This window comes from Pristiophorus japonicus, chromosome 19, assembly GCF_044704955.1.
Source record: "Pristiophorus japonicus isolate sPriJap1 chromosome 19, sPriJap1.hap1, whole genome shotgun sequence".
Taxonomy (NCBI): domain Eukaryota; kingdom Metazoa; phylum Chordata; class Chondrichthyes; family Pristiophoridae; genus Pristiophorus; species Pristiophorus japonicus.
In genome coordinates this window covers 18,462,123-18,477,248 of record NC_091995.1, presented here as the reverse complement: position 1 = coordinate 18,477,248, position 15,126 = coordinate 18,462,123, and the positions used below count along the sequence as shown (strand labels likewise).

General features: G+C 45.8%; 1 long non-coding RNA gene across 1 annotated transcript; it reads right to left on the bottom strand.

The window, feature by feature from the left end:
* Nucleotides 1-3,552: 3,552 nt before the first annotated feature.
* LOC139230382 (uncharacterized) lies at nucleotides 3,553-5,610 on the bottom strand. The gene is made up of 2 exons (XR_011587912.1): nucleotides 5,363-5,610; nucleotides 3,553-4,558 (listed from the first exon to the last, which is right to left on the bottom strand). It is a non-coding gene; the product is annotated as an uncharacterized lncRNA (long non-coding RNA).
* Between the last annotated feature and the right edge of the window lie 9,516 nt (nucleotides 5,611-15,126).

Below are 15,126 nucleotides of genomic sequence, written 5' to 3'. Positions count from 1 at the left end.
GTAATACCCACCCTCCTGTATGGCTCAGAGACACGGACCATGTACAGTAGACACCTCAAGTCGCTGGAGATATATCACCAACGATGTCTCCGCAAGATCCTACAAATCCCCTGGGAGGACAGGCGCACCAACATCAGCGTCCTCGTCCAGGCTAATATCCCCAGCATTGAAGCACTGACCACGCTCGATCAGCTCTGCTGGGTAGGCCACATAGTTCGCATGCCAGACACGGGACTCCCAAAGCAAGTGCTCTATGTGGAGCTCCTTCACGGCAAATGAACCAAAGGTGGGCAGCGGAAACGTTACAAGGACACCCTCAAAGCCTCCCTGATAAAGTGCGACGTCCCCACTGACACCTGGGAGTCCCTAGCCAAAGACCACCCTAAGTGGAGAAAGTGCATCCGGGAGGGCGCTGAGCACCTCGAGTCTCATTGCTGAGAGCATGCAGAAATCAAGCGTAGGCAGTGGAAAGAGCGTGTGGCAAACCAGTCCCACCCACCGCTTCCCTCAATGACTATCTGTCCCACCTGTGACAGTCTGTGGCTCTCTTATTGGACTGTTCAGCCACCAAAGAACTCACTTCAGGAATGGAAGCAAGTCTTCCTCGTTTCCGAGGGACTGCCTATGATGATGATTATCATTTGCTTCAACCGTTCCCTGTGGTAACGAGTTCCACATTCTCACTATTCTCTGGGTATAGAAGTTTCTTATGAATTCCCTATTGGATTTCTTGGTGACTATCTTATGTCAATGGCCTCTAGTTATGGCACAAGTGGAAATATTCTCTCTGTATTCACTCGATCAAAACCTTTTATAATTTTAACGATGTCTATTAGGTCACCCCTCAACCTTCTTTTTTCAAGAGAAAAGAGGCCCAGCCTGTTTGTCCTTTCCTTATATATATACCCTCGCATTTCTGGTATCATTCCTTGTAAATCTTCTCTACACCCTCTCCAGTGCCTCTGCATTCTTTTCATAATATGGCGACCAGAACAATACATAGTACTCTAAGTGTGGTCCAACCAAGGTTCGAAACAGGTCTATATAACCTCCCTACTTTTCAATTCTATACCTCTAGAAATAAACCCTAGTGCTTGGTTTGCTTTTTTATGGCCTTGCTAACCTGTGTCGCAACTTTTAGTAATGTGTGTATTTGTACTCAGAGATCCCTTTGTTCCTCAGCCCCACCTAGACTCACACCCTCCAAGTAATAAGTGACCTCCCTATTCTTCCTACCAAAATATAATACCTCACATTTATCTGTGTTGTATTTCATTTGCCAATTATAAGCCCATTCTGCAAGTTTAGGTCACCCCTCAGCCCCCCCGTAATTTGTAGTAGTCCTCCTCAATATTGACTATTCCCCTCAATTTGGTGTCATCCGCAAAATTTACAAATTGTCTTTTTCATTCCAATCTAAATTGTTAATATAAATTGTTAACAGTGGTACATAAACTGAACCTTGTGTAACCCCACTACCCAGCTTTCACCATGACTCTCTGCTTTCTGTCTTGAAGCCAGTTAGCTATCCATTCTGCTACTTGTCCCCTGACTCCACATTCTCTGAGTTTGTTCATCAGTTTATTATGGGGTAACTTATTGAAGGCCTTTTGAAAACCTAGATAAATTACATCTACTGCATTACCATTGTCTTACCTCTTCAAAAAATTCAATGAGGTTGGTCCACGGCCTCACCCTCTCCCTATCTTAAAACCCTCCGCAATCTCTGCGCTCCTCCAATTCTGGTCTTTTGCCCATCGACGATTTTTGTCGCTCCAACATTGGAGGCCATGTCTTCAGCTGCCAGGGACCCAAGCTCTGGAATTCCCCCCCTAAACCTCTCTCTCTCCTTTAAGATGCTCCTTAAAATATCTCCGTATGCAGCTCAGTGTCAAATTGTGTTTGATAATATCACTTATGAAGCGCCTTGCGATGTTTTACTACATTAAAAGTGCTATATAAATGCAAGTTGTGTTATACAAAGATAAGGAATCATCAAAGCCTATGGGACTGAGGCTGACAAAAAACACGGTTTAATGTATGCACCCGTGAGTATGCTCACAGGTTTGTAGAGTTGTTGCGGCTATGGCCACACTAGTCTGAAAACGCCCGATCTTGTCTGATCTGAAAAGCTAAGGCGAGTGAGGCCTGGTTGGTACTTGGCTGGGATTCCGCCTGGGAATACCAGATGCTGTAGAGTTTCGCTTCCCTGGTGGTCTAGTGGTTAGGAATCAGTGCTTTCACCGCCGCGGCCTGGGTTCGATTCCCGGTCAGGGAAATTGCATTTTCGGTGGTTTGGACTGCAAGGCTGTTCAACAAATTTGCAGCTCACCACACTGCCCCAACCTTCAGCATTGCAGTGATGCAACATATACGTGTGTGCCTTTTGTTTTAGGGGGCACTTGTATATATTTGTGTTTTAGTGCCCCAAAAAAAAAACACAAAAAAACCCCACAAAAAAAAAAACGGAAAAAAGGGCCTTGAAAAATGTTTGGAGTGTCCCCCAGATCAGGGGGCACTTGATTTAACTGTTTATTTTGTTCTCCAATCAAAAAAGAGTTGTAGCATTGTGAGTGGCTTAGCTAGTCACATGATGTTCACAAGACTCAATAAAAGTTGGGTCTAGGTCACCCACGATGAGGGATGCAGTTGTGAGCCTAGTGAATGAACTGGTAATGTGTAGTGTGATTGTTAATAAACCAACTAGTTCTTAAGAATTCATAGCAACACATTACTATTAAGCAAAGAACCCATGAAGGAAATACATGACAGATGGGAGAGGCGATATTGGTCTTCAAGGGTAGTGCTAAAGGGGCGATAGTGAATCGGCGCATACTGTTGTACAATGAGACGGTAGCACAAAGACCATGTCGCCTTCACACTGAGGACATCCTCCATCGTGTCGTGTGGCACTACCACCAGGACAAACTGGGTAGATTCAGAACAGATACAGCAGCTCAAGACTGGGCATCCATGAGGTGCTGTGGGCCATCAACAGCAGCAGAATTGTATTCCATCACAATCTGTGACCACATGGCCTGGCACACCCCTCACTACCATTAAGCCAGGGGACCAACCTGGTTCAAAGAGGAGTGCGGAAGAGCATGCCAGACGCGCCATGTTCAAAGCATAGACTCCCTTCCGAACATGTGGTGTCCAGAATTGAATGCATACTCCAGCGGAGGCCTAACCAATGATTTCTAAAAAGTTTCGCATAGCTTCCTTGCTTTTGTATTCTACTGATAGCCAATGAACCCATATGCTTTTTAAAATAAAATAAAAAAAAAACAGCCCTCTCAACTTGTTCTCCCACCTTTAAAGATTTGTCTACACACACCTCCAGGTCTCTCTGTCCTGCACCCCTTTAAAATTGTACCATCTGGTTCATATTGCCAATTCTTGATAGTTAATGCCAAACACCCTTAACAAAACCAAAAGCATACCCCAGGATTTTGAAATATTTCTTCATTTCACCCCCCTCCCCCTCCCCCTCCCCCCAAAAAACCTGCCCTTCCTACAGAGCACATAGACCACAAGACAAGACATGAAAAATTAATAATAGAACATGTTTTTATTTGATTGCAGCGATTCATACTGATCATAGAACATACCATCAGACAGATAAGACAAACATGTACAGACACAAATGGCTAATCCATCTACAACTCTCAACTTTGGCACAAAGTGAGTTTTCTCACCCCACCCAACTGGTGAGATCATCAACATAACTTACTCAGTAAGCAAAGACATACCCTTGTAAAAGTCAAGGCAGATTCAATTATAAATACATCGATATACATTCTAAATAGTAATATTCAATAAATAAATATATTTAGATAATAAATAAAAAGTTTCAATGGAGTAGTGCAGTTAGTTAGCTGAAATATTGAAGAAACATCAGCATTGGACTCAGATGGATTTAAGTCCTAAACTCCTGAAGGCTTGGGACAATGAGTGTATCAGAACCTTACACCAACGGTTGAATTCTGATAGGAGTCCCAAGTTCTCTTGCAATATATGTCTTCAGATGGTTTAAGCTCCCATGATCTGAAGACGAAAAACCTTCTCAGCACACAATATGGACATGTTGATAACATGGCTCAGTCTTTCACTGATGGGTACCCCCTCCCACATTTCACTCCGCTTATTGCATGGAGTAAGCTCCTGTGGACAACAATGGGATCTTGCCATGCACGACCAATGTCACTGGAGGAAAGTTCTACTGATTCCACCTGCCCCTCGGGGCAAATCGTATCATTTTCACAGATCACAACCTGTAGGATAGGATGACCTGGGCGGTCTGTAGCGAGCGCCCTCCCGCAAGGTGCTGGGAGCAGCTGGCTTCAGCTCCCGGGGACGGGGCGAGGATCACGGTGGAATTCCACGAGGAAGGAGTCTGGACAGATGCCAGGACCGGCTTTGCAGCACCCAGGTCTGGAGAGGAGAGGCAAGGCTCATCATCTTCAGTGGCAATGTACACCTGGAAGAGGACGATTGAGACTAAAAACAGGAGCATCCTCTTGGTCATGTCCTTCTGTGTGGGAAGTGACCTCCTAACCTGGAGACAGAGAAGAGAGCATGTTAAAAAGGAGAGATCAGCAACACTGCTATGCCATTGTAATGACTAGAGCTACTTTTAAAACTAATTACTTTCCCCTATATAGTGGGATATTGAAGGCAGTAACTATACTTGCAAAATAGTTTTTGAATAACAAACTGTTTATCCTGGCCCAATATTAATCCCTCAAGCCATCGCTAAAACAGATTATCTGGTAACTATCACACCTTGTCAGCCACTAGCTCAGTTAGAAGCACCTTCGCCTCTGAAGGTCGTGGGTTCAAGTCCCACTCCAGAAACTTGAGTGCAAAAATCTAGGCTGACACTCCAATACCGTACTGAGGGAGTGCTACACTGTCAGAGATGCCGTCTTTCGGATGGAACATCAAACGGAGGCACTCTCTGCCCGCTCAGGTGGATGTAAAAGATCCCATGGCCACTATTTCAAAGAGCAAGGGGAGTTATCCCCCGTGTCCTGGGCCAATATTTATCTCAAGCAGCATGCCTAAAGCAGATGCTCTGGTCATTATCACAGTGCTGTTTGTGGGAGCTTGCTGTGCGCAAATTTGGCTGCTGCCTCTCCCACATTACAACAGTGACGACACTTCAAAACAAGTACTTCATTGACTGTGAAGCGCAGTGGGACTTTCGGTGGTCGTGACAGGCGCTATAGAAATGCAAGTCTTTTAACTTATTGAACGGCGGAGCAGGCTCGAGGGGCCAAGTGGCCTAATCCTGCTCTTATTTCTTATGTTCTAGATCTCAAAAAAGGAAAGTCTTTGTTAAAATGGACAAGAAGCGTACCTGATGAGAAGGATAAAGAACTCGACGCGGTCGCTTCTTGATTCGCATCTTGGATCGCCGATCCGGGATGGGCTCGAAGGTGAAAACCAGCGGCTGAGTCTGTGTGGAGCGGCCGGGGAACGTGTCCCTGGGGTGTCCGATGCAACGGACGCAATGTCTAGCCAAACACATGCTAACAGAGTGGTTTGAGTGGTTTAAGTAGCAAGTAGCAAGGGTGGCTCCGAGACTCAATGTACTCGCTCTTCCGCCGCTCCCCAGCAATTTGTAGCAGTTCGGCTGGGTTGTCCTCGCTGACCAGCCCCGCCCAGCCAATAGCACCAGACTGACTGAGCTTCTCTTTGGCTCTTGGCCGTGCCAGTCAAACTCTTCCTCCTCCCACACCGCCCCCCCCCCCCCATTGCAAGTTCAGTTTCAATTGGAAGCAACCTTTTTTTCCCGATGAGTCATCTCCAAAAATAATTGCATCTACATTCCCCAAGAATGTTCCACTCGAGAGAGACGTGAGAGAACCATTAAAAGATAGTGGGACAGTCCCAGGAAGCCTCGTATTTCCGCTGTCGACCTGATTCTTCATTTGAAACGATACTTGTAGCAGAAACCAACCCACTCTGGGGGGGGGGAAAGGATCCTTTTGGGTGAGACGTTAAATTCAAGCACCCCGCTGCCCCCCCCCCCCCCTCTCTCTTTGCCTGCTTAGCCTAGTTTCTGGAGGTGTCTGTGCCTTTATATGCACTAAGTTTGGGACAAAGAGTCATAGAAGTTTACAGCACGGAAGGAGGCCATTTCAGCCCATCGTGTCCGCACCGGCCAACAAGAGGCTATCCAGCCGAATCCCACTTTCCAGCTCGAGGTCCGTAACCCTGCAAGTGCACATAGAAACAGAAATTAGGTGCAGGAGTAGGCCATTCGACCCTTCAAGCCTGCACCACCATTCAATAAGATCGTGGCTGATCATTCAACCTCAGTATCCCTTTCCTGCTTTCTCTCCATACCCCTTGATCCCTTTGGCCGTAAGGGCCACATCTAACTTCCTTTTGAATATATCTAACGAACTGGCCTCAACAGGCACAGCCTCAAAATACGGGGGAGCCAATTTAAAACCGAGTTGAGAAGGAATTTCTTCTCCCAGAGGGTTGTGAATCTGTGGAATTCTCTGCCCAAGGAAGCAGTTGAGGCTAGCTCATTGAATGTGTTCAAGTTACAGATAGATAGATTTTTAACCAATAAGGGAATTAAGGGTTACGGGGAGAGGGCGGGTAAGTGGAGCTGAGTCCAAGGCCAGATCAGCCATGATCTTATTGAATGGCGGAGCAGGCTTGAGGGGCTAGATGGCCTACTCCTGTTCCTAATTCTTATGTTCTTGTGTTCTAACAACTTTCTGCGGTAGAGAATTCCATAGGTTAACCACTCTAAGTGAAGAAGTTTTCCTCATCTCGGTCCTAAATGGCTTACCCCTTATCCTCAGACTGTGACCCCTGGTTCTGGACTTCCGCAACATCGGGAACATTCTTCCTGCCTCTAACCTGTCTAATCCCGTCAGAATTTTATATGTTTCTATGAGATCCCCTCTCATTCTTCTAAACTCCAGTGGATACAAGCCCAGTTGATCCAGTCTCTCTTCATATGTCAGTCCTGCCATCCCAGGAATCAGTCTGGTGAACCTTCGCTGCACTCCCTCAATATCAAGAATGTCCTTCCTCAGATTAGGAGACCAAAACTGAACACAATATTCCAGGTGTGGCCTCACCAAGGCCCTGTACAACTGCAGTAAGACCTCCCTGCTCCTATACTCAAATCCTCTAACTATGAAGGCCAACATGCCATTTGCCTTCTTCACCGCCTGCTGTACCTGCATGCCAAACTTCAATGACTGATGTACCATGACACCCAGGTCTCATTGCACCTCCCCTTTTCCTAATCTGTCACCATTCAGAACATATTCTGTCTTCCTGTTTTTGCCACCAAAGTGGATAACCTCACATTTATCCACATTATACTGCATCTGCCATGCATTTGCTCACTCACCTAACCTGTCCTAGTCATCCTGCAGCCTCTTAGCATCCTTCTCACAGCTCACACCGCCACCCAGCTTAGTGTCATCTGCAAACTTGGAGATATTACTCTTAATTCCTTCATCTAAATCATTGATGTATATTGTAAATAGCTGCGGTCCCAGCACTGAACCCTGTGGCATCCCACTGGTCACTGCCTGCCATTCTGAAAAGGACCCGTTTATTCCAACTCTCTGCTTCCTGTCTGCCAACCAGTTCTCTATCCACGTCAGTACATTACCCCCAATACATTGTGCTTTAATTTTGTACACTAATTTCTTGTGTGGAACCTTGTCAAAAGCCGTTTGAAAGTCCAAATACACCACATCCACTGGTTCTCCCTTGTCCACTCTATTAGTTACATCCTCAAAAAATTCTAGAAGATTTGTCAAGCATGATTTCCCTTTCATAAATCCATGCTGACTTGGACCAATCCTGTCACTGCTTTCCAAATGCACTGCTATTTCATCCTTAATAATTGATTGCAACATTTTCCCCACCACCGATGTCAGGCTAACCAGTCTATAATTCCTTGTTTTCTCTCTCCCTCCTTTTTTAAAACGTGGTGTTACATTAGCTACCCTCCAGTCCATAGGAACTGATCCAGAGTCAATAGAATGTTGGAAAATGATCACCAATGCATCTACTATTTCTAGTACTCCTTAAGTACTCTGGGATGCAGCCTATCCGGCCCTGTGGATTTATCGGCCTTCAATCCCATCAATTTCCCTAACAATTTCCTGACTAATAAGGATTTCCTTCAGTTCCTCCTTTTCGCTAGACCCTCGGTCTCCAGTATTAACGGAAGGTTATTTGTGTCTTCCTTAGTGAAGACAGATCCAAAGTATTTGTTCAACTGGTCTGCCATTTCTTTGTTCCCCATTATAAATTCACCTGATTCTGACTGCAAGGGACCTACGTTGTCTTCACTAATCTTTTTCTCTTCACATATCTATAGAAGCTTTTGCCGTCAGTTTTTATGTTCCCTGCAAGCTTCCTCTCATACATTCCGGTCGTGGCCAACATTGCTCACTCAAGAATCTCTGGAGAACACAGAAACACAAAATTCCAGCCCAGTCTCTGGTGAAATCATAGACTCATAATAAATCTCAATTTTATTCTATAATGTGTATGTTTTTCAATTTTTAACCCTTGTGTTCAAATCCCTCCATGGCCTCATCCCCTCCCTATCTCTGTAACCTCCTCCATCCCTCTACAACCTCCCCCCACCCCCACAAGATCTCTGCGCTCCTCAAATTCTGGCCTCTTGTGATCCTCTATTTTAATTCATCATAATCATCATCATCATAGGCAGTCCCTCGGAATCGAGGAAGACTTGCTTCCGCTCTTAGCATGAGTTCTTAGGTGGCTGTACAGTCCAATACGAGAACCACAGTCTGTCACAGGTGGGATAGATAGTCATTGAGGGAAAGGGTGGGCAGGGAGCCTGGTTTGCCGCACGCTCCTTCCGCTGCCTGCGCTTGATTTCTGCATCCTCTCGGCGACGATACTCGAGGAGCTCAGCGCCCTCCTGAATGCACTTCCTCCACTTAGGGTGGTCTATGGCCAGGGACTCCCAGGTATCAGTGGGGATGGTGCACTTTATCAGGGAGGCTTTGAGGGTAACCTTGTAACCTTTCCTCTGCCCACCTTTGGCTCGTTTGCCATGGACGAGTTGCGAGTAGAGCGCTTGCTTTGGGAGTCTCGTGTCTGGCATGTGAACTATGTGGCCTGCCCAGCGGAGCTGATCAAGTGTGGCCAGTGCTTCAATGCTGGGGTTGTTGGCCTGGACGAGGACGCTAATGTTTGTGCGTCTGTCCTCCCAGGGGATTTGCAGGATCTTGCGGAAACATCACTGGTGGTATTTCTCCAGCGACTTGAGGTGTCTACTGTACATGGTCCACATCTCGGAGCCATACAGGAGGGTGAGTATTACTACGGCCCTGTAGATCATGAGCTTGGTGACAGTTTTGAGGGACTGGTCTTCAAACACTCTTTACCTCAGGCGGCCGAAGGCTGCACTGGCGCACTGGAGGCAGTGTTGGATCTCGTCGTCAATGCCTGCTCTTGTTGATAGGAGGCTCCTGAGATAGGGGAAGTGGTCCACGTTGTCCAGGGCCACGCCGTGAATCTTGATGTCTGGGGGCAGCGCTCTGCGATGAGGACAGGCTAGTGGAAGACCTTTGTCTTACTAATGTTTAGCGTAAGGCCCATGCTTTCATACATCGACTATGTCCTGGAGTTCTGCCTCTGTGTGTGCACAGATGCAGGCATTGTCCGCATACTGTAGCTCGATGACAGAGGTTGGGGTAGTCTTGGACCTGGCCTGGAGACGACGAAGGTTGAACAGCTTCCCATTGGTTCTGTAGTTTAGCTCCACTCCAGCGGGGAGCTTATCAACTGTGAGGTGGAGCATGGCAACGAGGAAGATTGAGAAGAGGGTTGGGGCGATGACACAGCCCTGCTTGACCCCAGTTCGGACGTGAATTGGTTTGTGATGGATCCATTGGTAAGGATCATGGCTTGCATGTCATCGTGGAGCAGGCGGAGGATGGTGACGTACTTTTGATGGCATCCAAAATGGAGGAGGACACTCCATAGACCCTCGCGGTTGACAGTATCAACGGCCTTTGTAAGGTCGAAGAAGGCCATGTATAAGGGCTGGCACTGTTCCCTGCATTTTTCCTGTAGCTGTCGCGCTGCAAAAATCATGTCCATTCCACCATTGGTGGACATGCCTTCAGTCGCCTGGGCCCTAAGCTCTGTAATTCCCTCCTTAAACCTCTCCGCCTCCCTAGCTTGCTTTAAGTCCTCGCCAGAAACTCCATTCCCTAGCCACTGACTCCATCCCTCTCCTGAACTTCTGACTGCAGCTGAACCAGACTGTTCACTATGATATTTGACCCTAAAATGAGCTTTCGACCATATATCCGCAGCATAACTAAGACCGCCTATTTCCCCCTCCGTAACATCGCCCGTCTCCACTCTTGCCTCAGTTCATCTGCTGCTGAAGCCCTCATCCTTGCCTTTGTTACCTCCAGACTTGATTTTTCCAATGTGCTCTTGGCTGGCCTCCCATATTCTACCCTACGTAATCTTGAGGTGATCCAAAACTCGGCTGCCCGTGTCCTAACTCGTACCAAGTCCCGTTCATCCATCACCTCTGTGCTCGCTAACCTACATTGGCTCATGGAAAGCAACGCTTCGATTTCAAAATTCTCATCCTTGCTTTTAAATCCCTCCATGGCCTCACCCCTTCCTACCTCTGTAATCTCCTTCAGCCCCACACCCTCCCTGAGATATCTGTGCTCCTCTAATTCAGCCATCCTGAGCATCCCTGATTATAATTGCTCAACCATTGAGAGCAAGATTGATTATCAAAGATTTACCTGGCTATTGTGTAGGCCCTAAACAGAAGGTATGCTTAAACCTGCATGTATGCATAGAGCCACAAGATGACCACTCGTTGAAGGTATGCTTAAAACTGCACATACACAAGATGACCACTTGTCGACCTCGGGCTCAAGGGAGCAATATAATATAAGACAAGTGACACTTGGACGGAGGGAACAAATGGGTATTTGATCATGCGTTGGTACAACCAATCACGTCACTGTTAAGGTCTGTCCATGAGGACACCCATGTGCTAAACCTTGTATAATTAAGGTGCAATTTGAACAGCTTATTGGAGATCCTCTCTCATGGGCTGAGAAATGAGATGCTCCCCCTTCACGTGTTGGAATTAAAATCATTGAAACTTATCTAAGGTGTCCATCTGTTGAATCTGGGCTTGTTAAGAGAGGAGAAGGGCGATTGTCCCCATCAACTGGCGTAGTCGGCAGGATATAGACTCGCTAACCCAAAAATTATTTGGCAGCTGTGGGGTGAGTACATTTTAAATACCAGCTACAAGTTAGAGCTGTTACACTGTTTGCGAGAAAGAAGGAAATCTGTAGAAAGAACAAATAAATGAGCCACGGCGAGGACGGAGACCAAGGAATAAAGATGACTTGGGGTATGAGTAGGCTCTAACGTGGTCAACCGGGGTGCGGTACTAACGAATAAGTATCGGTCAGGAGATGCGACGGAGGTACAAGAGTAGCCCACTAAGGGAAAGGTATCCCCTTAGCGATTTTGGAAATGCCCGGTGAATATGACTGGGGACTCAAGGGATCTATAGGGAAAATGCTAGCAGATAAAAACATGAAACTAATTGAGGGAATGAAGAAAAAGGGATGGCAACCAGACGACCCACTGGAGAGGCAGGCAAAGTGGTGGGAGTGCCAGCCAAGAAATAAAGGGGACTGGGCTGATATGGTAGTATTAGCCTGTTATCGGGAACAAAATAAAGAGATGGAAAGAAAGGATCAGATAATACAGGAAAGATGTGATTGCACTGGAAAGGGTGCAGGGGAGATTTACAAGAATGTTGCCTGGACTGGAGAATGTTGGCTATGAGGAAAGATTGGAGATGCTGGGTCTGTTTTCTTTGGAACAGAGGAGGTCTGAGGGGGGACTTTATTGAGGTGTATAAAATTAGGTGGGGCCTCGATAGAGTGCTAGGAAGGTCCTGTTTCCCTTGGCGGAGAGGTCAACAACCAGAGAGCATAGTTTAAAGTAATTGAAGGGAGGTTTAGAGGAGATATGATAGGGATCAGAAATTGAAAATTGATTTAAGGAATAATGGATGAATAGTTATGACTGAATCAAAAGGAGAAAAGGGAAGATCATGTTTCTGTCTTACTGTTCTCGTGTTTTCCTTTGATGTTTCAGTAAAGTTTTAGGAAAACATGTGTGACTGTTCCTTTGTTCGGTTGTGGCTCCTCCCCCTTTTCCAAGTGGCATTGGGAAGTTTACTATTGGCATTACAGAGGTTAATTAACCTATTAAAAACCAGACTTTTATTATGGCCATGATCAAATTTTGGTTGATGTAAATTGTGTGGAAAGTCTTTAGTTCCGGACATAAGGCATTTCACATTAATAATTGATATGGTTTAAAAAAAATTCTGAACAATGTGTAACTGGGGAGAAAAGGATGAAATACTATTATGTGTAAAGGTGTTTCTCTGAATGTTTATTTTGAGAATACAAACGCGGAGACTTTATAAAAGTAACATTCTTAACTGGAGAGTTTAAACTGAAAAAGGCTGCAGGCTGAAGTCGACATTGATTAATGGTGTCTGTGTTTGTCGGCTTTCGAAACAAAGGAAGTTAACTCTTTCACAGGCAGCTGTGAACTCTGTTTTAACTCAGTGGGTGATACCTTTTGAATATTGAAAATCTTCTTAATTTGAAGAGAATCACCAGAGATTCTGGTTCTTTAGTTTTAAGTAGGTGACCATTGGGAAGAAGCAATGTTGTTTAAAGGGGTTAGTGGATTGTGCCTGAGGGATCAGGAGGGCACACCACTGTAACCGACTACATCTGAGAGTAAATCTCAGAAGTGGGATTCATCCTCTCCAGGGGAATAAGGAAGAAAGGGTGCCTAATGGGATACCCCCACCTAATCAGGTATAGTATGATCCAAAGGGAAATGGACAGGACACGGGAGCTGGAAGAATCTCCTCGGGTCCCAGATTTGGAACTACCTCCTGTCCACAGACATACCTCGCAAACCTCGCCAATCTCACAGAGTAGTAAGAGGCATATCATGAATGGTAGAAGTAGGGACGGACGAGGGTATAGGATAGGGGTACATTTACAGTGGCATGGTAATCATACCACTGTAACTGCCCATTATATCAAGGATTGGAGTGCGGTTGTACAAGCAGGAGAGTTTTAAAAAAGACTCATCCAAAGGCTCCTTCTCCAACGAATAAACAGATTTGTGGGAAAAGCGAATTGTTTGTCATAAACACATCCCAGGGCCAACAAACGGGCTAATGGTAATCTTAACTCAGGTGATATTGTGCCATGATGTGCAGCACAAAGTGGTACCTGTAATATTGAATCTTTGAACCCAGACCTATTGTTGAATGTTAATTTTAAATACTCCACTACAATTGGCGTCACGAATAGGATCTCAAGCGGGTGGCGGACACCGGCTGATGGAAGCCATGTCAAAGGCGTGAGTACATTTAAATTACCACGCACCGTTAGGACAAGGGCAGAAATCTGTCTTGTGTCATCTGCCTGAGAGATCCGAATCTGCAGGTCCGGCCGAGACTTCAAGCAGTCAGCAGAAGATTCTAGGTGAAATAATTGGAATCGGTTATATAGAAGTGTGTCTGTGTAACGTTGCGATTGATAATTGATAAGGTTGCAAGTAACAGTCTCACTCGTGAGGAGTAAGTAAGGGATGTACTGGTGACAACCAATAAGGTTGCAAGTATTAGTCCCACTCAGGGCGAGTAAGTAAGTGACGTACCGCTGACACACCTATGCCATGGGAAGTGAGAAACTCGAGTGGGGACCAGGGATCCCTGACATGGTACCTAGCAGACAAAAATCTAAAACTAATTGAAATAATGATTAAACAAAATTGGAAACCAGACGACCCACCCGCTGAACAAAGAAAATGGTGGGAGTCGGAAAAGAAACAAAAGGAGGAGAAAGCCCTGGTTTTAGTCACTCGCGTGTATTGTGATTTAAGTAAATGGACTGGACTATTGATTGAGAAAGTGACAAAATAAACTGACAGTACATGTGATGGCGACAGCATCCATCAGGACACATGAAAAGGAACAACTGCCAGCAGCCCCCATCAATTAGAAACAGTGGGGTGAGGGGGGCCAGGGGTAGAACACCCGAAGTCTGTTATAATTACAACAGACTGACAAACGTGGTGGAAATGTAGAGAGAGAGAGAGGCTCTTGTAATGCAAGAAATGAGGAGTCAAAGTTAGTTGCTATGGTGACTGTTTAAAAAAAAAAGCAGGAAGCAATTCTAAAAGGAGATGTTTAGTGGGAATCCAAACCATGAAGTGTAGGCATATAGCAGCAAAAAGTGCTAAAAACTACAGGGGCAACAGATTATGGTGCAGATTATAAAACAAACATTAAACGGTACGACACTGAGAAGTGTAGAGGAACAAAGGGACCTTGGAGTATAGGCCCACAAACCCCTGAAGCTAGCAGGCTAGGTAGATAAGGTGATTAAGAAGGCATATAAAATACTTGCCTTTATTAGTCGAGGCATGGAATGCGGGAGCAGAGATGTCATGGTTGAACTGTAGAAAACTCTAGTTGGGTAGATATGCTGCCCCGGATTTTAATGAAGTTAAGGACAACTCCAAACCGGACCACCGGACTCACGCCTTTTGAACTAATGACAGGAAGGGCAAAGAGATTACCTGAGGTTCTAGTGACAGGCAGTGACGACGTCGGACCCTACCGGGACCGAGTAAGGAGATTTGTGATGGAATTATGTGAACAATTACACGATCTGAAGGCACGCGCCAGGGATCAGCAAGTGATCAAGGATTTGGAAACTGGCATCAAGGAACAAAAGGCTCAGATACCACAGCTTGGGAGCAAGGTAATGGTAAAAATAAACCCAGAAAAGCCAGGATTCTCACCAAAATGGACAGGCCCTCACCAGGTAATAATGGTAAGCAGCACACGCGCGTGCATGGCGATAGGCAGAACCGGACGGTGGAAACATTGGACACAGTTAAAACGTTATGTGTTACATGAGACCCTAACTGACCGGTGACGACCAGGAAAACATGTTGTGTTTTACAGAACCCTAGTCCTAGTAGGAGGAATACTGG